Source organism: Pristiophorus japonicus, chromosome 16, assembly GCF_044704955.1.
Source record: "Pristiophorus japonicus isolate sPriJap1 chromosome 16, sPriJap1.hap1, whole genome shotgun sequence".
Classification (NCBI taxonomy): domain Eukaryota; kingdom Metazoa; phylum Chordata; class Chondrichthyes; family Pristiophoridae; genus Pristiophorus; species Pristiophorus japonicus.
This window is the reverse complement of record NC_091992.1, coordinates 64,418,050-64,444,605: the sequence shown is the minus strand read 5'-3', so window position 1 is coordinate 64,444,605 and position 26,556 is coordinate 64,418,050. Positions and strand designations below refer to the sequence as shown.

The 26,556-nt window shown below is 47.2% G+C and overlaps 1 protein-coding gene and 1 long non-coding RNA gene across 5 annotated transcripts in view; one reads left to right on the top strand and one right to left on the bottom strand.

The window, feature by feature from the left end:
* ncf1 (neutrophil cytosolic factor 1) overlaps positions 1-26,556 on the bottom strand; it is a 299,264-nt gene that overhangs the window by 206,422 nt on the left and 66,286 nt on the right. The window lies entirely within an intron of this gene.
* LOC139227065 (uncharacterized) lies at positions 610-7,535 on the top strand. Its single transcript, XR_011587368.1, has 2 exons — positions 610-787; positions 5,345-7,535. It is a non-coding gene; the product is annotated as an uncharacterized lncRNA (long non-coding RNA).

The window sequence follows — 26,556 nt, the reverse complement described above, 5'->3', positions numbered from 1 at the left end:
CCTCGAAAAGATTGAATAATGACGTGACAAGATACTGTTGGGCTGTGTAAACTGACCTTTGTGCCCTGTTTAGAATTGGTAATGTTCCTGAATAATGTAGGTGTCAATTGTAGAGATAAAATTCCTTTTTTTCTGTATAAAGATGGAACAAGTTTCTATAGAATTTCGGAGTATTGCCTTGGTAAGGACCAAGCAGCTCTCCGAGATATCTCGCCTGTACATATTAAAGAATCTCTTGAAGCAAGACTCTGAAATCTCCGCTTGAGTTACTTTAACTTAGAAATTTCCTCGACAGTTTCTGGCGTAGTCTGCAGGACCTCTGATAACGAGATCCCAAACGAACAGTTTAAAAGTAAAAATTGGCTTAAAAGAAAAAGAGGAATTTTAAAAGGATTTTCCTAGCTTAAGGGGGAAAGTGCCTAGGCTGTCCTAGAAAAGGGGGCAAGCCGCCTAGATCCCGGAAGGGTGAGGCATAGGGTAGCTACCGTAAGAAGCTAAAGTAACAAGAAAGCTAAAGGAGACCCGAGCCGAGCCGAAAAGAGACACCGGTGAGCGCTTTGTAAATACTGTGTGTGTATATATTTTTTGTGGGCGTGTCTTAACCTCTCGTTTCAGGAAACACCGCGAGAAACTGCATCCGGAGAGAATGGGAAACAGCTCTAGTCGAGCAGGATGCTTGCGTCCAGTTCCTAGAAAAGGGAAGAAAACCGACCCTCCAACTAAAAGAATGAGTATGCAGCGCAAAACTGAAAAAAGGATTCGTAAGGTAGTAAAGCAACGAGAGAAGGTAGGAGATCCAATTGTGCCACCCGGCTCGCCGGCGGACACTGTAATTAAAGAAACAGGAGATGACCGATACGCGGTAACATTTAGTAGCGATTTATATGGTTGGTCTGATGGGGACTGGCCATATGGAGGAAGTTTTAAATTGTCTTTAATCGAAGAATGGAGGAAAATAACTAAGGAAGGGGGAGGAGACCCTACTTGGGACAAAGATTATATGGATAAATGTTTTATTAAATGGCTAGAGGTTGCAAAAAGACATCAGCCTCCGAAAGTAAAAATATCAGAGAATAAATCAGGAGAGAAAGAAAGGGGGAGCCAATCTGAGAGCTGGTATGGTCCTAAGGTCACAAACAACCCCAGCTCAGGCAGAAGCCGACTCTACCCTCCTCCTCCAAAATCCCCGAGTAATGATAGGAACCACAGCGGTTTTAAAACCCTGGTCTCCGGGAGAGGCCAGAGATATGATCTCTGCAGCCCCAAACCCAGTAAAGAAACCTGTTGCATTTCATAACTGGCTTGAGCAGACCTGTACAATTTATAATCCGCTACCAGGGGATGTTAAACTATTATTACAAGCAGCGTACGGATCTTCCTGGCAGGGAGTAAAAGATATGTTCCATATCCCGCCCGGAGAAGAAGGGGATTGGAGAGCTAATAATGATTTGCTAAATGAAGGAAACGAATCTTTAACACACTGGCTACAGAATAGAGGACGGAATGCAATTCTACAAGGGGCTAGACAACATGGGGATATAGGGGAGGTTACTCGCTGTTTGCAGAAAGCGGAAGAATCAATGATAGATTTCGCAGCCAGGTGGAAAAATAGCTGGGAGGAGTATGCAGGAATACCCTTAGATACGAATGAACCTTTAGCAGTACAAACACTGCTGAACTGCATGTTACCACAGCATGCAAAGACCTACAAAATTAAAGTTTTAGATTGGCAAGGAAAAACCTGGAAAGAGACAGTCACTGTCTTGGCAAACCCATGGACAGGGAGGGATTGTTCAATTACGTAAGTAAAACCAAAGCAACAGGTCAATATTACCAGCAGAGAGGCGGAGGGCAGGCGCAGAATCGAGGGGGATTTAGGGGTGGAGGAAGAGGAAGAGGACAGTGGTCACAGCGAGATCGCTCTCAAGATGAGTGTAGAAATTGTGGAAGAATAGGGCATTGGGCTCGCGACTGTAGATGCCCGCCCAAACAGAATAGAGGGTCGCAAGGGAACTTTTCCGAACCTCCACCTCCACCAGCCCCTCAATTTTCCTTTTCTAACCCCAATCCGTATCAATCAGCATAGGGATGCCCCAGAGGCATAACGGTACAGGCAGCGACTCTTCGCTTATCAACGGACATAGAAGAAAATCCCTTAGCAATACTAAAAGTAGGAAACACTTATGTAAAGTTCCTGGTGGATACCGGCGCCACTATGTCCTCTGTACCGCCCTCTGTGGGATTACCCGTAAGCAACACCACTGTTTTAAGCATGGGTGTGGCCGGCGTCCCCTTGAAAGATTTTTTATCCGAACCTACTAAATTGACAATTGAAGGACAACAAGTTAATGACGAAACCCTGATAGTCTCTAAGACAACGCCTCTCCCTCTATTAGGAAGACAGACTTTGTGCAAACTAGGAGCCACAATATATTGCACAAAGGAAGGGATGTTTATGGAGATCCCTCCAAATAACATTCATCAGTTCTTTAATGGGATAGAAAGAGAGAAAGAGGAAAAGAATGAAGAAAGTGCTGCCCTTTATAGTTGGCAACTGAGTGGCAACTTCTACTCCCCCCTGATAAAAGAGGCAGTGGAAAACTTAAAGATTAAAATTGACCCTAATATTAAAGAGTTATTGTATATCATCTTAACAAGCTTTGAGGCAGTTCAGCTTCACTGTACAGCCTGGTATACTCGACACAGGGCTGAAGACTATCAGCGCTTTGTGCAACCGTTCTTAAATAAAAACGAAGTAATAGAAGCTACTCCCCACATTTATTTCGGATCTGAAGGGTTGGGGGTGGCCGTGGAGCTAACACCGTTACAACAAAAACGATTTAAAGAAGAAAATACGACACCCCATCTGACATTGGCTGTAAAGCCCCCAGCAAAACCTAAAGACATGGGCGGGATGATCTTAGACATAGAAGAGAAAAGACAGCGACCAGGTTATCAACCATGGGCGATGATAGAACTGCAGGATATACGGCTAGAATTTATCACCCGTGACAGAGGAATTCTCCACTGGGAGAGAAAAGGGCACGATGCTACGTTTGAAAAACAGCAACCCCCCGGACAAACTAGCCCTAACATACCAATGGCACTGAGTCAAGTGTCCCCCGAACTCTGGGCTAAACATAAAAACCATGTTGGACAAGTCTATTCTGCGGTGCCCCATAGGGTACAGTTGATAAAAAATGCTGTATTGCCAAGTATAAGGCAGTACAGACTGCCACCGGAGGCGGAAGAAGGGATAGAGCCAGTCATCTTAGCACTGTTAGAGCAAGGCGTCCTGAAAAAGACACAGAGCCCGTGTAATACGCCGATACTGCCTATCCCGAAGATTCCAAACTATTCGAAACCTTTTCAAATGTATGTGAATGAAAAAGAAGGATTCGCAACAGCAGTGTTAACCCAAGAACATGGTGGGGGAAATAGACCAGTTGCTTATTATTCGGTAATGCTCCCCCCAGTAGTACGAGGAATGCCTGCTTGTCTGCGTGCTGTAGCCGCTACTGCGGTCATGGTGGAAAAATCAGTACCAATTGTATTGGACTATCCGTGCACTGTTATCACCGCGCATGCGGTGCTGTTATTGTTGAATTCCGCATCAACTCAGCATTTCACAGCATCCCGAAGGACAGGCTACGAGGTGCTGCTGTTGTCACACCCTAACTACACTTTTCGCCGTGCGCCTGCAGTAAACCCTGCTGTTTTTGTTCCTACCAGCTCCACTAGAGAAATAGAGGACCCAGACCAGCACGACTGTCTGTCAACAGTGGAGATGGCTACCATGCCTAGACCAGATTTGCTTACGGAACCAATGGACAATCCCGATCTCATTCTTTATACAGATGGGTCGTCTCACAGACCATCAGACAATTTGCTCCTGGCAGGCTATGCTATTGTGAACCCATATGAAATTGTTGAGGCATTTGCCTTGCCCCCCGGAACCTCGGCACAGGCAGCTGAATTGTTCGCCCTAACTAGAGCATGTATATTAGCTAAAAATCAATCTGCTAATATATATACCGATTCAAGATATGCATTTGGTGTAGTCCATGATTTTGGACAACTATGGAAAAACAGAGGCTTCATCACCTCTGGCGGGAAGCATATTAAGCACTCACAATTAGTGCTTAACCTGATAGATGCCATTCAATTGCCAAAAAGGGTTGCTGTTATTAAATGCGCAGCCCACACAACTGGTGAAGATGAAGTATCAATAGGAAATAGGAGGGCCGACGAGGCGGCCCGACGAGCCGCTTTGGAACAGACGTGCTGCCTACAGGCAGCCTCAGTCTCCCCTCTGCCAACACTGAGCGCCCAACAACTTGAAATAGCACAGCAACAAGTTACAGTGCAGGAAAGAAAAACATGGGAGAAACAAGGATGTTTTAAAAAAAAATAATATCTGGACCCATCCTGACGGACGAACTGTATGTCCCAGGTCTCTGTTTTTACCCTTGTCTCGCCTAGCTCATGGTCAGGCTCACATGGGCAAAGGAGGGATGATACATGCTATCAATGCGCAATGGTATGCACCAGGAATAACAGTAATAATTGAGAAAATTGCTAAAACCTGCCAAATTTGCCAACAAAACAATAGAGGAAAGACGCCTGCAGAATATGACCATCTACCCCAACCAAGCATGCCCTTTGAAAATTTGCAAATTGATTTTGTCCACATGCCTCCAGTATTAGGCTTTAAGTATCTATTAGTAATAGTAGATATGTTTACAAGGTGGGTAGAGGCATATGCAACAAGGAAGGATGATGCCCGAACAGTAGTGAAGATCCTATTTAAAGAAATAGTGCCAAGATATGGGATACCTATGGGAATCAATAGTGACAGAGGAACACATTTTACAGGAAAAATAGTGCAGAATCTAGCCGAAGCGCTAGGTTTCCAGTGGAAATTGCACATACCGTATCAACCTCAGTCCTCAGGCATGGTGGAAAGAGTCAATGGAGTGATAAAGTCCACCCTTACTAAAGTATGTCAAGAAACAGGACTAAAATGGCCAGATGCCCTTCCATTGGTACTATATACCATAAGAAACCAAAAGAACCGAAATACTGGTTTGACACCCCATGAAGCCTTATTAGGAAGGCCAATGCCTACTGGTGTGAAACCGCCACTAGGAGCAGAAAAGGTAGCATTAATTTGGAATGACGAAAAGTCGCTAAAATATGCTCAGGCCATGTGTGAAATAGCGAGAAGCCTGCATGAGCGAATAAAACAGACCCAAGTACCTCCGTCAGAGGGAAACATGCACCCTTTCAGGCCGGGAGAGCAAGTATTAGTGAAAACTCTAAACAAGGAATCTTTTTCTCCTAGGTGGAAGGGACCATATCAGATAATCCTCACAACAAGAACCGCCCTGAAACTGGAAAAACATCCAAATTGGATACACGCCACCCGATGTAAATACTACCTTCCAGACGAAACACAGCAAGAAGAAGAAATACCGAGCTAGGGCGGACACACCCCGAAAAGAACTGTACTCATCCCCTTTTGTTTCTACCGAGCCAGGCTGGACTAAGAGCATAATACCCCGAAGTATCAAGCTAGATGTCAGAACTTGCCTGTATACCAATTTGGGTCTTTATCTTGTGGATCACTGTTACTATTGTACTAGTAAGCTATTATTTTAACGAATTGGTTCAGGAGCATTATAGAAGAAAACAAAGGGAGGAAGATGAGGAAGGACTCCTGGCAAAACTATCAGGGGACACTGGGTATGTTAATCCTTCTGGCAGTGGGAAGAGTTAAAACAGAAGAAAGGTTTATAAAAGAAGGTAAAATATGGAAAGGAGAAATGGCCTGGGGCACGATTGACAAAGCAGGACAGCAGGACACTTATGTATGTTCGGAAAAAGAGGATTGCAAAGTGGGGAACTTCACAGTAAGGTGTGAGGCCTGCGGAATAGGGGTGGACCCAAGATCAGGGGAAGTGAAAATAACCAGTGAGGAAGGATTTAACATAACCTTGAAATGGAAGGTACATATGACATGCCTGACCAGCAAGGAAATAGCTGAGAGCCAAGAAACTAATGGCACGTTTTGTGACCCCGAAGAAGATTGTCATTTTAAAATAGAAAACAGAGGATGGGTAAAGTGCATGAACCGTACAAAAATACTACATGGGGGAACCTATATTAAACAGTGGACACATAATAAAAATAGGCATTCCCCCAGAGATCCGGGCCATTTAAAACGGATATTGACCACCTGCACATCGGTAGTAAGATCCCCAGGTATAGTAAATTTAACCATACAAATCCTATATCCGCTAAGGGAGAGGGATGGTTGCAACACGACCAGTGTTGGAGTCACACTGGACCGATCCTTGAGAAAAAAGCGAGACGTGCTGGGAACTGTATTAGGTGGGGTAGGAGTAGGAATGGGAGCCTTGAACACAATAGATATAGAGACCCTGCAAAACAAAATCCAGGTTGTAGGAGGACTAATAGGAGAAAGTATAGAGTTGAGAAACGCGTGGGATGAAGGGCTACAGCAACTACAGGTATCTGGCTACATAACAGACAAAATGACAAAGAAATAGAAAAGGCATTGTCCAAGCGGGGCAGAGATATTCACCAATTTGAGATAGAAATGAGTTTTAAAAAGGGACAATTAGTACGAATAGCAAACACAGTTACCTCTATAACAGCGCATCACTGGTGGGATATATTCCTAGGCTGGTCCCCCAGGGCAACAGCGGTATTAAAACTGGCAATACACCCGATAGTAGTACTTGGTGTAATTTTGCTGATTCTGCTGCTAATTGTCTGTGGAATGGGGCTGAAAGTAAGATCCCTGTTAGGACAAGTAATGAACCTAGTAGAAAAAATAGAGCAGAAAAATGTGATCGTGAAAGGAAGGTTAAACAGAATAGAGGGACAGTTAGATGACTATAATGAAAAAGAATGTTTAGCGATGAGACCTTACCCCGAGGGGTATGAGCCTCCCTTTTCTTTCTAAGAAGGAAAGCATGTTGATCATTAAAGATAAAAGATCAACAAGGAGGGAGTTGTGGAAGAACTTTAGTTCACGATATAGGAAGGGGTTAAATTTCTCTCTTCCTTTTAGTAAGTTTAATTCTGTGCTGAGACTGCAGAATCCTGCAAGGCCAGAAAATACTTGATGTCTCTTCTTTGTTAGAAAAGAACAGATAACATGAAAGCTGTACATCTGGTATTTGTATATGTTAAGATACCCCCATTGCCTGGACAAACTGATTTCTCTGATAAGAGGGGCTTTTAGTGATGATCTTGCTGACCCTCGAAAAGATTGAATAATGACGTGACAAGATACTGTTGGGCTGTGTAAACTGACCTTTGTGCCCTGTTTAGAATTGGTAATGTTCCTGAATAATGTAGGTGTCAATTGTAGAGATAAAATTCCTTTTTTTCTGTATAAAGATGGAACAAGTTTCTATAGAATTTCGGAGTATTGCCTTGGTAAGGACCAAGCAGCTCTCCGAGATATCTCGCCTGTACATATTAAAGAATCTCTTGAAGCAAGACTCTGAAATCTCCGCTTGAGTTACTTTAACTTAGAAATTTCCTCGACACTTCCCCATCACAAGTTACACCCAATTGGGAAGAAGTGTTTTATTTTTCATACATTGATGTGCAAACGGATGGCCAAACCAGGTAACAGAGAATGATATTCATCCATACTTTGTTCGTAGGAATGAATTATCAGTGGATAAAGATTGTATCATGTGGGGTGCAAGAGTGGTTATACCAAATAAATTCAGGTCCAAATTATTAGGAGATCTACATGACCAGCACCTGGGAATGTGCTTGACTAAGAGTTTTGCACGCCGTTACTTATGGTGGCCAGGTCTTGATAAAGATATAGAGTACATTGTGAGTCAGTGTACGACATGTCAATCGGTAAGCAAGAAATCACCATCAGTACCATTACAGCCATGGAAATGGCCTCCCAGGGTCTGGCAAAGGCTACATATCGATTTTGCTGAGCTAGAAGGACAACAGTTGTTCATAATTATTGATAGCCATTTGAAGTGGGTAGATGTGTTTCCAATGTGGAAAATAACAACAAATGAAATACTAGACAACTTGCGAAGATTATTTTCTTCATGTGCACTCCCAGAAGAAATTGTGTCTGATAATGGACCACAATTTTGCTCAGAAAAATTTGCACAGTTCATGAACAGAAATGGTGTGGAACATACCAAAGTTCCACTGTATGACCCTGCTTCAAATAGTGCAGCAGAGCGCACAGTACAACTTGCAAAACGTGCCCTCATCAAGCAAATGCAAAGAAACGGCAGTTGTCATTGGACCACAACTAGGCTAATTTTCTAATTAGGTATCGTAAAACTCCTCATACAACTATTGGTAGAACACCAGCAGAGTTGTTTCTCAAATGACAGCCACGAACTAGGTTCTTGTTATTAAAACCAAACTTGGCACAGTCCGTAGATAAGACACAATTAAAACAGAAAGAGAGTCATGATAGAGGTAGAGTAAAAGAGAGAGAAGTGTGAAATTAAATCAGAAGGTGAGGGTGAAGAACCATCACCATAAATGGTTAAAGTGGATACCAGGAAGAGTAGTGAAGATATGTGGCCCTTGCACATATTTGGTCAAGATGTTTGATCATGGAACAGTTAGATTTGTTCACATTGATCATATTTTACCTACAGATGTGGAAGGAGTTGAAAGTTCGATTATTTTTGACTCATCAGATAGTCTTATTATAATTAGAGTACCGTAGCATATCCTACATCCAATGTACCGGAAACAAATCCAAGAGAAAGTCAGAATTTAAGTCTGAGTCCGAGACAGGCAGACAAACAGTCTGAAGTTGTAAAGAGTTCAAATGTAGATCAAGGGTATCCCTTGAAGGAAAACTTTCCTCAGGATCAGCTGACAATGTGTCTGAGTTCAACACCATGTTTGGAAGGTTCTGTTCGAGAGCGAAGGTATGCAAGTTATGTATGATGATTGTTTGCTATAATTACTTCTTCATTAAGGAGGCAGAAATGTAATATATAGCTCCATCTAGTGGACTACTGCTCCACCTGGTGGATTACTGTAGTAATGCAGCCATTACTGTAAATAGAATAAAGGCATCAGGTGACAGGTCACCTGACAAGTTCCTGTGTTGTAGCCATCTTGTAGTCTGTGTGTTTGTGATGTCATAGAGAATATATCACAGCTGACAGTGGCAGAGACTCTATCCCGCCTTCATTTCTGCCCCCCCCCTCGAGAGTGTTCACTGCCGCACCTCCGCCCCCATCATGTCCGACTTCCGCCCCGCTCCCAAAAAATTGCAAAAGAGCTGAATTTCGCGCAGGAGGCCACCTCATCCATAGCGGCGGAAAAAACATTTCAATAGCGGTAGGTGCGACCTGTTTCGGGCAGACCTGAGTTTCCACCCTATAGATTCATGCTGGGATTTAGCTCCATGGGTATCCCCGCCAATTGGTCATACTTTGTGCGTAAGCCTTGTTGACGAGTATCAATGGGCTCTTTGGTTGTGGGGTGGGGTGGGGTGGGGGGGTAAGAGTATCAAGGGATATAGAACAAAGACAGGGAAATGGAGTTGAGATGCAGATCAGCCATGACCTAATTGAATGGCGGAGTAGGCTCAAGGAGCTGAATGGCCTACTCCTGCTCATAATGTTGCTATAGGACTGAGCATCACAGTCCAGCCTGAGAATGACCTCATGTGATGCTCAGCGGGGCGGTGGGAGTCACTGAATAACATACAGACTGGAACCCTGCCTGGTTTCCCCCTGTCTATCTGAGGGGACAATGAAATCCATTCTGAAATATTCACTCTCGGCAAGGCCAGCATTTATAGCCCATCCCAGAGTTACCCGGAAACACATGGTGGTGAGCCACCTTCTTGAACCGCTGCAGTCCGTGTGGTAAAGGAACTTCTGTTGGGGAGGGAGTGCTGTTGGGGAGGGAGTCCCAGGATTTTGACCCAGCGACAATGAAGGAACGGCGATATATAGAAACATAGAAACATAGAAATTTACAGCGCAGAAGGAGACCATTTCGGCCCATCGTGTTCGCGTCGACCGACAAAGAGCCGCACGGCCCTCGGTCAGCAGTCCTGAAGGTTACATATTTCCAAGTCAGACTGGTCTGTGACTCGGAGGGAAACTTGCAGGTGCATACATTACACCAATATCGACAGAACTGAAAGCGATAGCTTTGTTAATGGCAGAAACTGCTGACTCCTACTGGGATTATACCCCCACTCAAACCCACCCGCACACCCACCCCCACACTCACACCCCCACACACCCCCCATCCACCCCCCACCCACCCCCACACTCACACCCCCACACACCCCCACACACACCCCCACACACCCCCCACCCACCCCCACACCCACCCTTACACTCACACACCCACCCGCCCCCCACCCACCCCCCACCCACCCCCACACTCACACCCCCACACACCCCCACACACACCCCCACACACACCCACCGCCACACACCCCCACCCCCACCCCACCCCCACCCCAACCCTACACCCCCACCCCACCCCACCCCCACCCCCACACTGATCCAGGTTAAAATCACCCCCATTTCTGATTGATAATAATCTGCTCTCAATTGCGATATAACCCAGTTTGTAATTGTGAGCTGGCGAACCCGAGGGTCTGGCCTAAGAAAGGTGACAGGGCCCCATTCTCAAACAACCCAAAGCCCCCCCTCCCTCTAACAATGACCAGTTCAAAGTTTTAGGACTTTTTTGAGAACGTGGAGAATGTTGACTCTGCTGACTTTGAAAATGGTAATCTGTTCTGAACCGGTTTCACAATGCATGGATATTGTTGTTGTTGGGGAAGCTTGGCCCACATCACAGAATCAATTCATCCAGTCACACCCGCAGCCATTGCATCCTATTATTCCGGCCCAGAAATGATTCAGCTCCTTCAACAATATTCCATTTTCACATGCATTGCGATAATGAACCAGTTGAGGTGGTACTTAGTAAGATAATGGAACTAAAGGCGGATAAACCCCTGGACCTGATGGCTTGCCTCCTAGGAACTTAAGAGAAGGAACGACAGGGATTGTGGATGCATTGGTTGCAATTTACCAAAATTCCCTGGATTCTGGGGAGGTCCCAGCAGATTGGAAAACTGCAAATGTAACGCCCCTATTTAAAAAAGGAGGCAGACAAAAAGCAGGAAACTATAGACCAGTTAACCTAACATCTGTGGTTGGGAAAATGCTGGAGTCCATTATTAAAGAAGCAGTAGCAGGACATTTGGGAAAGCAAAATTCGGTCAGGCAGAGTCAGCATGGATTTATGAAGGGGAAGTCATGTTTGACAAATTTGCTGGAATTCTTTGAGGATGTAACGAACAGGGTGGATAAAGGGGAACCAGTGGATGTGGTGTATTTGGACTTCCAGAAAGCATTTGACAAGGTGCCACATAAAAGGTTACTGCACAAGATAAAAGTTCACGGGGTTGGGGATAATATATTAGAGGATTGGCTAACTAACAGAGAACAGAGAGTCGGGATAATGGTTGATTCTCTGGTTGGCAACCAGTAGCTAGTGGGGTGCCACAGGGATCAGTGCTGGGACCCTAACTATTTACAATCTATATTAACAACTTGGAAGAAGGGACTGAGTATAACGTAGCAAAGTTTGGTGATGATACAAAGATGGGAGGAAAAGCAATGTATGGGGAGGACACAAAAAATCTGCAATAGGACATAGACAGGCTAAGTGAGTGGCCAAAAATTTGGCAGATGGAGTATAATGTTAGAAAGTGTGAGGTCATGCACTTTGGCAGAAAAAATCAAAGAGCAAGTTGTTATTTAAATGGAGAGAGATTGCAAAATGCCGCAGTACAGTGGGACCTGGGGGTATTTGTGCATGAAATACAAAAGGATAGTATGCAGTACAGCAAGTGATCAGGAAGACCAATGGTATCTTGGCCTTTATTGCAAAGGGTATGGAATATAAAAGCAGGGAAGTCTTGCGACAGCTATATAAGGTATTGGTGAGGCCACACCTGGAATACTGTGTGCAGTTTTGGTTTCCATATTTATGAAAGGATATACTTGCTTTGGAGGCAGTTCAGAGAAGGTTCACTAGGTTGATTCCGGAGATGAGGCGGTTGACTTATGAGGAAAGGTTGAGTAGGTTGGGCCTCTACTCATTGGAATTCAGAAGAATGAGAGGTGATCTTATTGAAACGTATAAGATTATGAGGGGGCTTGACAAGGTGGATGCAGAGAGGATGTTTCCACTGATGGGGGAGACTAGAACTAGAGGGCATGATCTTAGAATAAGGGGCCGCCCATTTAAAACAGAGATGAAGAGGAATTTCTTCTCTCAGAGGGTTGTAAATCTGTGGAACCTCAGAGAGCTGTGGAAGCCGGGACAGTGAATAAATTTAAGACAGAAATAGACAGATTTTTGAGCGATAAGGTTATGGGGAGCAGGCAGGGAAGTGGAGCTGAGTCCATGATCAGATCAGCCATGATCGTATTGAATGGTGGAACAGGCTCGAGGGGCCGTATGGACTACTCCTGCTCCTATTTCTTATGTTCTTATGTTCTGATGTTCTAATCTCGGAGGTGAGCTTGCAATGACAGCTCACTTTGTGACAGTGCATTTAGTTGTTTTAATGTTTTTATCAGCAGATGAATAAACCTGCTCAGTGGCTGCTAACGGGCTATGCTAAGACCAGAGACAGGCTGCAGCCTGGTTCTGTAACACTCGCCGATATCTCAGCATGTAAGGCCTCTTCATACGTCCACCAGTAGGAGCTGCTGCTCCTGTGACACACTGCCCCATACAACATTCGGCGACGTGGCGCAGTGCAGCCAAGGGTTTCAATTCAGTTTAAAATATTTTGAAATAAAAAGCCGCAGTCAGTAAAAGTGACCATGGAGCTGTTGGAGTTCACTAACGTCCTTTCGGGAAGGAAAGCTGCCGCCCTTACCCGGTCTGGCCTATACGTGACTCCAGACACACAGCAACATAGGTGTCTGTAAACTGCCCTCTGGCATAGTCTAGCGAGTCACTCAGTTGCCATCATCATCATCATAGGCAGCCCCTCCGGATCGAGGAAGACTTGCTTCCGCTCCCAAAGTGAGCTATTTGGTGGCTGAACAGTCCAACACGAGAGCCACAGACCCTGTCACAGGTGGAACAGACATTCTTCGAGGGAAGGGGTGGGTGGCACTGGTTTGCCGCGCACTCCTTCCGCTGCCTGTGCTTGACCTCCTCACGCTCTCAGCGTTGAGACTCGAAGAGCTCAGCCCCCTCCCGGATGCACTTTCTCCACTGAGGGCAGTCTTCGGCCAGAGTCTCCCAGGTGTCAGTGGTGATGTCGCACTTTACCAGGGAGGCTTTGAGGGTGTCCTTATAACGTTTCCGCTGCCTACCTTTGGCTCGTTTGCCGAAAAGGAGCTCCGCATAGAGCAATTGCTTAAGGAGTCTCGTGTTTGGCATGCGAACTATGTGGCCTGCACAGCGAAGCTGATCGAGTGTGGTCAGTGTCATGTATTCAACTGTCATTGTAATCCATGTATAAACTGACCTAAGTTGTACACCGTGAGAACACTGACCACTAGGTGGTGAACTTGTGGGAGACACTCGTAACCTGGACTTTCAGATATAAAAGGGGAAGCTCCACCCATCTTCTCCACTTCAGTGCTGGCTAATAAAGGACTGGTCACAGAGTGACCTTCTCTCTAGTATGGGCCTCATGTGCATTTGTACTGTATAGTAAGGACGTATCATTGGCGACGAGAAACTGGGATTTAAACCACGCGAGCATGGCCACTAGCAGCACAGAAGAGAGGTACTGTGTTGGTGATCATTGGGACGACTTTATTGAGAGACTACAGCAAAGTTTTGTCACTGAGGAATGGCTGGGACAGGATTCGGCCGACAAACGCAGGGCTCATCTCCTGCCGGTTTGTGGATCCAGAACGTACTCCCTGATGAAGGACCTTCTAGCGTCAGAGAAGCCGGCGGACAAGACTTTTGAAGAGCTCAGTAAGTTGATCGGGGAACACTTTAAACCGCCGAGCAGCATGCACATGGCGAGACACCGGTTTTACACGCACCGGCAGCGAGAAGGGCAAAGCGTTCCAGACTTCGTGGCAGATCTCCGGCGACTGCCGAGCCTATGTAAGTTCTCAGATGCATACACAGTGGAGATGCGGCGAGACTTTTTTATTGAGGGCATCGGGCAAGCTGGGCTTTTCAGGAAACTGATTGAGACCAAAGACTTGACCCTGGAGACGGCGGCTTTGATGGCCAGACATTTACCTCAGGGGAGGAAGAGACCAGAATGATGTTTGACAAAAATCTTGGTTTAAATGCAGCAAATGGACAGGAAGTCAACATTGTTAACGCGACACATAGTTCTCCAGGCAGACAGGGGCAATCGGATATGCCCGAGCATGTAGTCGAACCCAAAGGGGGAGTTCAACAGAGACAATGGCTAGCTGAACAGCGATTCATGCCATCGCAATGGACAATGCGGCCAGTAATGGGGCCATCAACACCTGTCAATGGTGAGTTTAAGGACAGTTACAGAGACAGTCAGAGACGATCGACTGGTAATGAACCTTTTGTTTCCAACAACGGCTCATGTTGGAGGTGTGGAGGCAAACACACAGCCAGAGCTTGCAGGTATCAGCAATATACCTGCAGAAATTGCAACGTCAGCGGTCACTTAGCATGTATGTGCAGGAAGCCTGCGGCCAGGTTGATGTACAAGGAGGATGGGCCCGATGCAAGCCCTATGAGGCCAAATGGACACAGGGGGAAATCGCTGGAAGTTGAAGTTCAGGGAGTTCATGTGGAGCACATATACAGTTCAGACACCAGAATGCCACCGATAATGATGAAAGTGCTTCTCAATGGCATCCCAGTATTAATGGAGCTTGACACGGGGGCCAACCAGTCCCTGATGAGTATCAAACAGTTCAACAAGTTGTGGACGTCCATGGCCAGGAGGCCAAAATTATTGGCGATTGATGCACAGCTACGGACATATACAAAGGAGATCATTCCGGTGCTAGGCAGCGCCACGGTAGTTGTGACCCACAAACATTCGGAGAACAAGTTGCCACTCTGGATTGTCCCGGGGGACAGTCTCGCACTACTGGGGAGGAGTTGGCTTGCTGCAATGAACTGGAAATAGGGCAATGTCAATGCAATTTCTTCTGTGGATCGAATATCATGCTCACAGGTCCTGGACAAATTTGACTTACTATTTCAACCCAGCATCGGCACTTTCATGGGGACCAAGGTAGTGATTCACATAAACCCGGACGCCAGGCCAGTACACCACAAGGCCAGAGCGGTGCCGTATGTGATGCGGGAAAAGATAGAAGGCGAATTGGACCGCCTGCTGAGGGAAGGCATCATCTCGCCAGTCGAATTCAGTGACTGGGCGAGCCCGATTGTACCGGTGCTCAAGGCGGATGGGTCGGTCAGGGTATGTGGTGATTACAAGGCCACCATCAATTGGGTGTCCAAGACCAGTACCCACTACCGAGAGTGGAGGTCCTCTTTGCGACGCTATCCGGTGGCAAACTTTTTTCAAAATTGGACCTGACCTCAGATTACATGACCCAGGAGCTGGCGAGTGAGTCGAAGAAGCTGACCACCATCATGACACACAAGGGGTTGTCCGTTCAGGATTCGCTCGGCCACCGCGATCTTTCAACGAAACATGGAAAGTCTCCTCAAGTCGATTCCAAGGACGGTGGTTTTTCAAAATGACATCCTCATCATGGGTGGCGATACTGGAGAACACCTCCACAACCTGGAGGAGGTACTACGCAGACTGGACCGGGTAGGTCTGCGACTGAAAAAGGCGAAGTACGTCTTCCTAGCTCCAGAGGTAGAATTCCTGGGGAGGAGGGTAGCAGCAGATGGGATCAGACCTACCGCGTCCAAAATGGAAGCAATCCAGAGAGCACCCAGACCCCATAACACGACGGAGCTGCGTTCGTTCCTGGGGCTCCTGAACTATTTTGGTAACTTTCTTCCCAAATTGAGCACACTGTTAGAGCCGCTACACATGCTCCTACGCAAAGGTTGTGAATGGGTCTGGGGGGGACAGCCAGGAAAGGGCTTTTGATAGAGCATGCAATTTGTTATGCTCAAACAATCTGTTAACACTATATGACCCATGTAAGAAACTTGTTTTAACGGCGATGCGTCATCCTATGGGGTCGGGTGTGTGTTGCAGCATGTCAATGCCAAGGGTCAGTTACAGCCGGTAGCTTATGCCTCCAGAAATCTGTCCCAGGCAGAAAGGGGCTACGGGATGGTAGAAAAGGAAGCGCTTGCATGTGTATATGCAGTAAAAAAAATGCACCAGTACCTGTTTGGCGGGAAATTTGAGCTGGAGACGGATCACAAACCTCTAACGTCCCTTTTGGCCGACAACAAGGCCATAAATGCGAATGCATCGGCCCGCATACAGAGGTGGGCACTCACGTTAACTGCCTATGACTACACAATTCGGCACAGACCGGGCACTGAAAACTGCGCCGATGCACTCAGCAGGCTCCCACTAGCCACCACTGAGGGGGCAACCGAGCATGCTGTTGAGATGGTAATGGCTGTTGAAGCTTTCGAAAGCGAAGGCTCACCCGTGACAGGCGTCAGATCAAAGTCTGGACAAATAGCGACCCGCTACTGTCTTTAGTCAAGAAATGTGTCCTGAATGGGGACTGGGCAGCCATGTACGGGCATGCCCTGAGGAATTTAAACCATTTCACAGGCGCAAGGATGAACTCTCGATTCAGGCCGATTGCCTACTGTGGGGAAACCGAGTAGTCATGCCCCAGATGGGCAGAGAGGCATTCATCCGAGAACTCCACAATGAGCACCCGGGCATTGTCATGATGAAGGCAATTGCCAGGTCACATATTCGGTGGCCAGGGATAGATGCAGACCTGGAACTTTGTATTAGCAGGTGCAACATGTGTGCCCAGCTGGGCAATGCGCCCAGGGAAGCCCTCCTTGGTCCTGGCCTGGTCCTGGCCCGCCAAGCCATGGTCACGCATCCATGTGGACTACGCAGGTCCTTTCATGGGAAAAATGTTTTTGGTTGTCGTAGATGCCTATTCCAAATGGATCGAGTGTGACATTCTCAATTCAAGCACATCCTCTGCCACGGTAGAAAGTCTATGGGCAATGTTCGCCGCCCATGGTCTTGGTCAGCGACAATGGCCCGTGCTTCACAAGCACTGAATTCCAGGACTTCATGGCAAGAAATGGTATCAACCATGTCAGAACGGCACCGTTCAAGCCGGCCTCAAACGGCCAGGCGGAACGAGCAGTGCAGATAATCAAACAGGGGATGCTCAGAATCCAAGGGGGTTCCCTACAAAGCCACTTATCACGCCTCCTGTTGGCCAATAGATCCCGACCACACTCACTCACAGGGGTTCCACCCGCCGAACTACTAATGAAAAGGACGCTCAAAACCAGGTTATCCCTTATACACCCCACCATGAAAGAAATTGTTGAGAGCAGGCGCCAGTCACAATGTGACTACCATGACGGGAATGCGAGGGCGCGATGTATTGATGTCAATTATCCTGTCTTTGTCCTCAACTATGCTGCAGGGCCCAAATGGCTCGCAGGCACTGTGATTGCCAAAGAGGGGAATAGGGTTTTGGTAGTTAAACTTACCAATGGACAAATCTGCTGCAAACACGTGGATCAAACAAAAAGGAGGTTCAGCAACCCCATAGAAGAAGCAGAGGAAGAACACAATGTAGAGTTCACTCAACCATAGGTGACCGAACACTGGAACCAAGTGGAGGAGAGCCCAGTCACTGTGGGCAGTCCGGACAGGCCTGAGGCATCACAAAGAGCAGACACTCAGGCCAGCGCCCAACAACCGGAGCCCCAACTCAGGCGCTCTACAAGGGAGCGTAAACCACCAGAGAGACTCAACCTGTGATCCCAAGAAGACTTTGAGTGGGAGGTGATGTCATATATTCAACTGTCATTGTAACCCATGTATAAGCTGACCGAAGTTGTACACCTTGAGAACGTTGACCACAAGGGGGTGAACTTGTGGGAGACACTCCTAACCTGGACTTTCAGGTATAAAAGGGGAAGCTCCACCCATCGTCTCCGCTTCAGTGCTGGCTAATAAAGGACTGGTCATAGAGTGACCTTCTCTCTAGTATGGGCCTCGTGTGTATTTGTACTGTATAGTAAGGACACATCAGTCAATGCTTCAATGCTGGGGATGTTAGCCTGGGCGAGGACACTGATGCTGGTGCGTCTGTCCTCCCAGGGGATTTGTAGGGTTTTGCGGAGAGATCGTTGCTGATATTTCTCCAGCGACTTGAGGTATCTTCTGTACATCGTCCATGCCTCTGATCCATACAGGAGGGCGGGTATTACTACAGCCCTGTTATCCATGAGCTTGCTGGTAGATTTGAGGGCCTATGCTTCGAACACTCTTTTCCTCAGGCGGCCGAAGGCTGCACTGACACACTGGGAGCGATATTGAATCTCCGCATTAATGTCTGCTTTTGTTGATAAGAGGCTCCCGAGACATGGGAAATGGTCCACGTTGTCGAGGGCCGCGCCGTGGATCTTGATGTCTGGGGGGCAGTGCTGTGCGGCGAGGACAGGCTGGTGGAGGACCTTTATCTTACAGATGTTAAGCGTAAGGCCCATGCTTTCATACACCTCAGTAAATACGTCGACTATATCCTGGAGTTCAGCCTCTGTATGTGCACAGATGCAGGCGTCGTTCGCGTACTGCGGCTCAACGACAGAGGTTGGGGTGGTCTTGGACCTGGCCTGGAGATGGCGCAGGTTGAACAGCTTCCCACTGGTTCTGTAGTTTAGTTCCACTCCAGCGGGGAGCTAGTTGACTGTGAGGTGGAGCATGGCAGCGAGGAAGATTGAAAAGAGGGTTGGAGCGATGACGCAGGCCTGTTTGACCCCGGTCCGGACTTGGATTGGGTCTATGGTGGATCCGTTGGTAAGGATCACGGCCTGCATGTCATCGTGGAGCAGGCGAAGGATGTTGACAAACTTTTGGGGGCATCTGAAACGGAGGAGGACGCTCCATAGACCCTCACGGTTGACAGTGTCAAAGGCCTTTGTAAGATCGAAGAAGGCCATGTATAAGGGCTGGTGCTGTTCCCTGCATCTTTCCTGCAGCTGTCGCGCTGCAAAGATCATATCCGTTGTGCCCAGTAGGGGACGAAATCCGCACTGTGACTCCGGGAGGAGCTCCTCAGTCACAGGGAGAAGACGATTGAGGAGAACTCGAGCGACAACTTTCCCAGTGGCTGATAGCAGGGAGATTCCTCTGTAGTTGCCGCAGTCGGACTTGTCCCCTTTTTTAAAGATGGTCAAGATCACTGCATCTCTGAGATCTCCCGGTATGCTCTCCTCCCTCCAGATGAGAGAGATGAATTCGTGTATCTGTGCCAACAGCATCTCTCCACCATACTTTAGTGCCTCAGCAGGGATTCCATCCGCACCCATAGCCTTGTTGTTTTTAAGTTGTATTATGGCTTTTTCTACCTCGTGCAGTGTTGGAGTCTTACTGAGGTAGTGGCGGGTAACATGTTGCGGGATGGAGTCGAGAACACTCGAGTCAAAGGCAGAGTCTCGATTGAGGAGATCTTTGAAGTGCTCCTTCCAGCGGGCCCTGACTAATTCGGTGTCCTTGATGAGTGTTTTCCCATTCTTGGCCAGCAGTAGGGTGTGGCCTTGTGTGTTTGGACCATAGGTGGTCTTGACTGCGATGAAGAATCCTCGTACATCATGGCTGTTGGCCAGCTGCTGTATCTCCTGTGCTTTCTCCATCCACCATCTATTCTTTAGGTCCTGGGTTTTTGTTGGACCTCAGCCTTGAGCCGTCTGCAATGCTGCTTTGCTGCTCCTGAGTTGAGCTGTTGCTTGAGGCTCAGAAATGCCCTGCGCTTGCGATCTATTAGCTTTTGGATCTCCTGATCATTCTCATCAAACCAGTCCTGGTGTTTCCTGGTTGAGTGACCGAGTGTCTCTTCACAGGCACTGGTTATAGAGGCCTGGAGGGCAGACCAAGTGCTGTGGGCATTCTGCGTCTCGGGGTCGTTAAGGCACGCCAGGTTAGCTGTGAGGTGCTGACTGTAGAGGACTTTCTTAGCTGGGTCTTTGAATGCCCCGGCATTGACTTTTTTGTGGCACTGCTTCTGCTGCCCCCTCTGCTTTGGGGCTATGTTGCTGTCGATGATGGATCGGATTAGGCGGTGGTCCATCCAGCAGTCACCAGCTCCTGTCATGGCGCGGGTGATGCGCACATCCTTGCGATCCCTGGATCAGATGGTGACGTAGTCGAGCAGGTGTCAGTGCTTGGAGCGAGGGTGTTGCCACGATGCCTTGTATTTGTCCCTCTGGCGGAACAAGGTGTTGGTGATGATAAGTTCATGTTCTAGACATTTTGTCAGGAGTAGGGTACAGCTGGAGTTGGCTTTCCCCACCCCCTCTCTGCCAATCACGCCTCCCTAGAGGGCTGTGTCTTTGCTGACCCTGGCATTGAAGTCACCTAGGAGGATCAATTTGTCACCTGTGGGGACACGGGACAGGGCTGTCTCGAGGTTGGAATAAAAGCCCACTTTGGTCTCATCCGTTGCAAGTGTTGGGGCGCACGCAGTGATGACTGTGGCACATTGGTTCCGGGATAGGGTAAGGCGAAGAGTCATGAGGCGTTCGTTAATCCCGCAGGGGGAGTCTTTGAGGCGGTCGACCAGCTCATTTTTGACGGCAAAGTCAACTCCATGAAGGCGGCGTTCTTCCTCTGGTTTTTCTTTCCAGAAAAAGATGTAACCTGCACCATGTTCCTTGAGCTGGCTTTCCCCTGCCCGCCGGGCGGCAATGTCGATGTCAAAACATCTAAGTTCCCGGGCAACTATGGCGGTGCGGCGTTCCGGCCTGTCGCTGTTGGAATTGTCCATGAGGGTCCTAATGTTCCAGGTCCCGAACTTCATGTTAACGGAGTGGCAGATGCCTGTGCGTGAGTTCTTTTAATGTGGGGTGGCCGTTGCACACCGGCCATCACACAGGTTTAGCTGGGCACGGTCCTGGTCCAGTGGCAAGGGGATCCACGATGACGGGAGACAAGGCACTGCTGTATAAGCCTAATTGCCTACGGCGAGGTGTTGGCCGCAAGCTCGGCGCAGAGTAGCGCCCTTGATGGTAAACGGCCGGAGGCTTGGTTGGGGGGCAGGCAACGGGAAGGTCAGCTGTCTGCTGAGGTTCCGAGGGATGTTTTAAAAAGTTTCTTCCATGGTTTCTGTCATGTATCCTACATGGTTACTGTTATGTATGTAACCCTTGGCAACGTGTATCATACCACCACCAGAGGGCCTACCTGTTGGAGTCCCAAGGGATTCCAGCATTCTTTGGGAGCACTGCATATAAGCAGGCCTCCCATGCTGTACCAGAACTCTGAAGATAAATTAAAGGAGCTAAGGTCACACTTACTCAGTGCATACTCAGTTGTATCACTTTATTATGAGCGTAACAATTGGCGACGAGATAACGAACAACCATGCAAAAATGCAAAGAACTGTTGGTATCCTGGAGAAATTCTCAGAAGAGGACGATTGGGAGGCCTTCGTGGAGCGACTCGAACAATATTTCATGACCAACGAGCTGGAAGGGGATGAGAATGCTGCTAAACGAAGGGAGATCCTCCTCACCGTCTGCGGGGCAACAACTTACGGTCTCATGAAGAATCTTCTAGCTCCGGTGAAACCAACAACCAAATCCTATGAAGAACTGTGTACGCTGGTCCGGGAGCACCTAAATCCGAAGGAAAGCGTTTTGATGGCGAGGTATCGGTTCTACACGTGTCAAGGGTCTGAAGGCCAGGAAGTGGCGAGCTACGTCGCCGAACTAAGGGCCTTGCAGGACATTGCGAATTTGATAGATTCCTTGAACAAATGCTAAGAGACTTTTTTGTGCTTGGCATTGGCCATGAGGTTATCCTTTGCAACTATTGACTGTTGAAACACCGAACCTGAGCAAAGCCATAACGATAGCCCAGGCATTTATGTCCACCAGCGATAACACCAAACAAATTTTGCAGCATAAAGAGATTTCGGCTAGTACTGTACACAAAGTAATGTCGTTTTCCAGCAGGAATGCATATGGCAGAACGTACACACCTGCAGCTGCATGACCTCAGATGACCCAGAGTCCGCCATCAATCATTAATGCGAGGCAATTAACACCTTGTTGGCACTGTGGAGGTGATCATCGAGCCCATCAATGCCGCTTCAAACACTGTGTGCAAAGGCTGTGGAACAATGGGACACTTCCAGTGAATGTGCAGACGAACTGCAAACCCTGCAAACCACCACGTTGCAGAGTGTATGGGGTACACACCTTCACCACAAAATGTCCACTGATCATGTTAAAAGTTGAAATGAACGGAATTCCAGTATCCATGGAACTGGACACAGGTGCGAGTCAGTTTATAATGAGCAAAAAGGCCTTTGACAGGTTATGATGCAACAAGGCACACAGGCCCAAGCTCAGCCCTATTCACACCAAGCTACGAACTTACACCAATGAGCTGATCCCTATTATTGGCAGTGCAGAAATAAAAGTCTCCTATGATGGAGCAGTGCACGAACTCCCACTATGGATTATACCAGGAGATGGCCACACACTGTTCAGCAGAAGCTGGCTGGGAAAAATCCGCTGGAACTGGGACGACATCCGAGCGCTTTTGTCCGGACAACGCCTCATGTCCCCAGGTTCTGAGCAGATTCCCATCGTTGTTTGAGCCAAGCATTGGAAGTTTCTCGGGGGCGAAGGTGCAGATCCACTTGGTTCCCGGTACACGGCCCATCCACCACAAGGCACGGGCGGTACCATACATGATGCGAGAGAAAGTGGAAATTGAGCTGCAGAGAGAAGGCATCATCGTGCCGGTGGAGTTCAGCGAGTGGGCCAGTCCGATTGTTCTGGTTCTCAAAGGCGACGGCATAGTTAGAATTTGTGGGGACTATAAAGTAACGATTATCGTTTTTCGCTACAGGACCAGTACCCGCTACCCAAGGCAGACGATCTATTTGCGACCCTGGCTGGAGGAAAGACGTTCACCAAGTTGGACCTGACCTCGGCCTACATGACACAGGAGCTGGAGGAATCTTCGAAAGGCCTCACCTGCATCAACATGCACAAAGGTCCCATTTGGGATTCGTTCGGCATGGAGAGCCTGCTAAAGTCGGTTCCATGCACCGTGGTTTTCCAGGACGACATACTGGTCACAGGTCGGGACACCATCGAACACTGGAAAAATCTGGAAGAGGTTCTAAGTCGGCTAAATCGCATGGGACTCAGGTTGAAATGCTCGAAGTGTGTTTTCCTGGCGCCAGAGGTTGAGTTCTTAGGGAGAAGAATCGTGACAGACGGCATCGGACCCACCGACGCCAAGACAGAAGCCATCAAGAACACACCGAGACCACAGTCACAGGAGCTGCAGTCGTTCCTGGGACTCCTCAACTATTTTGGTAATTTCCTACCCGGGTTAAGCACCTTGCTAGAACCCTTACATGCGCTACTGCGCAAGGGAGACGACTGGGTATGGGGGAAATCACAAGAGGCTGCTTTTGGGAAAGCCAGAAATCTGTTATGTTCCAACAAACTGCTTGTTCTGTATAACCCATGTAAATGATTAGTGCTAGCTTGCGATGCGTCGTCATACGGGGTCGGGTGTGTGTTACAAAAGGCTAACGAATTGGGAACATTGCAACCGGTCACCTATGCATCCAGGAGTCTGTCCAAAGCCGAAAGGACTTACAATATGATTGAAAAAGAAGCTCTGGCGTACGTTTACGGGGTGAAAAAAATGCACCAGTATCTGTTTGGTCTCAAGTTTGAGCGAGAAACTGACCATAAGCCACTCATATCGCTATTCTCAGAGAGCAAAGGGATTAATACCAATGCCTCTGCCCGCATCCAAAGATGGGCCTCACGCTGTTAGCTGTAATGTCTGTAAGCTTGTAATGTTTGTAGCTCCACACCGATGTGGATGTATTGTGTACTGCAAGTGCAGGGTTAATAATAAACAGAACCAGGCAGATTTCCAGAAACTGCCGAGAGAGCTGCCTGCGATGTTAGGAAGCTGTGTGTGCTGTACTCTGTGAATATATCACATTTGGCGACTGAGATGGGATTTTTTGGATGATTTAAAGCTTAAATTTTGTTAGTGAAGGATTCAGCTAACCGACAAAGAGACTTTGGAAGTTTCTGTCTTTGGAAAAAAGTTACAAAATCCGAGGTAAAATAAAACACACGGTGTGAACAGCTAGAGATTAAAATTGCAGCTGTAATCGGATATTTGGGGGAATATAGACACGACCGGGAACGTTTTACAGCGTATGTGGATTGGCTAGAAATGTATTTCATTGCAAATAACATAATCGAAGTTCCAGACAATGCAGTCCAGAACCGGGCTGTGTTGGAACGTAAGAAAGCGATCTTCTTATCGGAGGCAGGTCCAGCATTATACGAAACCCTTGTAAATCTGCTTGTGACTGACGAGCCAAAGGACACAACGCTTAAAGACATTTTAACGAAGCTGGAGCAGCACTATAACCCCAAACCATTAGAAATTGCTGAAAGCTATCGTTTCAGGCTTCGGAATCAAAAGGCTGATTAAAGTATCAGTGATTACAACATAGCATTAAAAAAGCCATCGATGCACTGTAGTTTTGGAAACTTTCAAAACCGAGCATCACGGGATCGATTTGTTTGTGGGGTGAAAAATGATGCGATCAGAAGGAAGTTATTTATGATGGATGACTTGACTTTTGAGTTTGCTTGTCAGACAGCGAGGTCGATGAGCATGGCCGAACAATAGTCCCAAGAATTAAATAATGATTACGGTCGTCAGTTAACCGAGGTAAATCACCTGCAGGTTCAAAGTAAAAGATGGGCATGGCCGAAAGACTCAGAAACTGGAAATTCTAACAGAGCGTTGAGATCGTGCGAGAGGTGCCTGGGACAACACATTGCTCAAAGTTGTCCATACGTGAAGACAGAGTGTTTCTTCTGCAGAATAAGTGGGCATCTTTCGAAGGCATGCCGACTGAAGGGCAAACCAGTTTTTAAAGCTATGAGTCCATCATTCAAACTATGAGTAGAAATCCAAAGAGACTACATAGCATGGAAGAACAACAATAGGACGAGGAGATGTTAGAGTTACACGTCATCAGGAGCATGAGGTTAACGGATAGCGATTCGGAAAGCATCAAAATCCACATAGATGTTGCGGGATTCAAGATACCAATGGAAATTGACACGGGTGCATCCGTGAGTGTTGTACCGGAGTCGCTGTACCTCGACAAATTGCGTGATTTTCAACTGGAGAAATCCAAGATAGAGCTGCGAGGCTACTCGGGAGAGAAAATTCCTGTGGTAGGTCATATCACCGTACCGCTGAAATATAAAGATCAATTTCAGAACTTGCCTCTAATAGTAGTGAAAGGAGACAAGCCTGCCTTACTAGGAATAAATTGGTTGAGCTCACTGAAGCTGGATTAGAGTAAGATTTTCTGTGTGGAAGCGAGATTTTCATCAACGGATGAGGTTATCAAGAAGTATCCGAAGGTGTACTGTGAAACGGGTAGTCCGATCCAAGGCTCCAAGGTGAGTGTCAGGGTACAGAAGGACGCTAGATCGGTTTACTACAAGCCACGTTCCGTACCAGAGGCACTCAAGGAGAAAGTTGAGCAAGAACTCAAAGAACTAGAGACTGAGAACATTATTTGTAAGATAGATCGATGTAATTGGGCTACACCCATTGTTGTTGTACCTAAGTCTGATGGTAAGGTAAGATTGTGTGGTGATTATAAAGTAACCGTAAACCAGGTTCTCGAGGGTAATGTCCCCAATACATTTCCGAATATAGAAGATTTGTTCACAACACTGACAGGTGGTCAGATCTTCTCAAAACTGGATCTTACGAATGCCTACTTACAGCTTGAACTAGATTAGGAGTCCAAGTCATGTTTGACTATAAATACTCATCTAGGCCTATATCAATTTAATAGGCTACCATTTGGAGTGTCTTCCACCCCAGCCATATTCCAAGGGGTGATGAACCAGATTTTGCAAGGTATTGAAGGGGTAGTATGTTATTTGGATGACATACTCATTTCAGCACCAAATAGGCAAATTCATAATAACATATTGAATGAAGTCCTCAAACGGCTAGAGAAGCACAGAGTACGAGTATCTGCTCGCAAGTGTGAGTTATTTAAAAACTCAGTGGAGTTCTTAGGGTACAGAGTAGACAAAGATGGGTTACATCCAACCATGGAAAAATTGGATGCGATCAGAAATGCACCCACTCCCAGGAATGTCACTGAACTTCGTTCATTCTTGGGTCTTTTGAACTATTATGGGAAGTTCCTACCAAATTTGGCTACAGTATTACATCCACTGAATGAACTTTTGAAAAAACAGGTCCATTGGAAGTGGTCAAAAGAATGCGATACAGCATTCAAGGAGTGT